The 1,598-nt window shown below is 47.3% G+C and overlaps 1 long non-coding RNA gene across 1 annotated transcript; it reads right to left on the bottom strand.

Moving 5' to 3' along the window:
* Nucleotides 1-608: 608 nt before the first annotated feature.
* LOC121024606 (uncharacterized) lies at nt 609-1,141 on the bottom strand. The gene is made up of 3 exons (XR_005787766.1): nt 1,044-1,141; nt 800-928; nt 609-657 (listed from the first exon to the last, which is right to left on the bottom strand). It is a non-coding gene; the product is annotated as an uncharacterized LOC121024606 (long non-coding RNA).
* Nucleotides 1,142-1,598: the final 457 nt, after the last annotated feature.

The raw sequence follows: 1,598 nt of genomic DNA on the forward strand, positions 1-1,598 counted from the left end.
AAAGTTAAAATATTTTTTTAAAGAAATTAATTAGGAAGTATAACTGTAGGGGTGCCTTGGTAGGTAAGTTGGTTGGGCATCCAACTCTTGATTTCATCTCAGGTCATGTATGATCTCCTGGTTCCTGGGTGTGAGACCTGCATCAGGCTCTGTGAAATGGTGCGTCCTCTCCCATGGCTGCAACTGCAGAGAAAACGTGCAGTTACAATAAGGCATGGGAAGGCTAAGTGAGACTGGCAGAAGCACAAACCCCTATACATGCAGGTGTTCGTGTGGGGTGTGGGGTCAGAGGAGACACTGGGGTGCAAAAACAACTAATTGGATGAGAGAGGAAAGGGACCGGACATAGAAATGAACAAAACATCCCAACATGGGATCAAGGTCGGGGTGCATAAACTTGTCAGGCATCCATTAGGCATCAGGCACCATTCTCTGGACTACATGGTTCAAGACAAAGTCTCTAAGGAACAAGGAGACTCTGGAGAGTTGGAGGAACCAATTTCATGGGATCAATATTCACTGGAGGAGAAAATGTCCATCTCATCAGGCCGCTCACTGCTACTGCCCTCAGTGTGACCCTGCACCTCACTGAGGATCTTTTCACTTGTCACAAATGTGATGGCCAAGCCCTTGGGGGAACTGGCCTGCTCAGGCCTCCTGGAAGGAGAAAGAGGGTAGCACTGGAAGACCCCAAAGTAGGAAGACACCCAAAAGGAGGGACGAGAGTGTAATGTACGAAGACATAGGAAATCAGGGGCTGGGAGGTGCACTGGGATGTCCGTGTGGGTGTGCAGCTTACCCGATGCAGGTAGGTGTGGGAATCGCCAGGCTGGTGGTAGTCGATGGCAGAGTTCACCTGCTTAATGTCCATGCCTTGGCCACATAGGTTGCTGGCCACAACAATTCGATATTGAAGACCTTTAAACTACTGTGACCAAGAAAGCCTTTGTCATAAAGACAATCATAAAAATGTTCACAGTCCTTTATCTCAGGGATTTCATTTCTTCCCAAGGACACAAGACATCTTTCCATCTCTCCCTCACCTCTCCTCCTGAAGGGTCTCACAGTGTATGGCAATGGCTGGCAAGTTCTGCTCCACCAGTACCTGGGCCAGGGCATATCAACGCTGCACAGACTTCACAAAGATCTTGCCTGTATGTGGAGAGTAGGGGGATGTGGGCCCATGGGTGTGTGTATGGGGGGAGAATGACAATGTGCCAGAGTGGGAGATTTCTGGAAGTACACCCTCCACATGAAACCATTAAGTCCCTCTTATTCCCCACTACATGATTCCTTTTTTCCTCTAAGTATAATTACTCTTCCTTTCTCTCCTTTGCTTTGGATTTTCCTGAGCAAATCGGCCTCTGAGGAGATACAGAGAACAGTAACCAAATCTGGCAGACATGTTAGGAGACAGGAAGGAGGTACTCCATGACAAAGGGATAAGTATTGGAACTAGGGTCTGGAACGACCATGAACAATATTCCTGCTTATGAAATATTAAACCTAAGACCTACCTTAATTCTGGGAGTAGTTTTAGTGTGAAAAAGTTGCACAATCCGTAAGCTGAGAGAAAGCTTCTCCTCAGGGTGTGATAC

This window comes from Herpailurus yagouaroundi, unplaced genomic scaffold, assembly GCF_014898765.1.
Source record: "Herpailurus yagouaroundi ecotype Mexico unplaced genomic scaffold, PumYag 66311, whole genome shotgun sequence".
Lineage (NCBI taxonomy): Eukaryota > Metazoa > Chordata > Mammalia > Carnivora > Felidae > Herpailurus > Herpailurus yagouaroundi.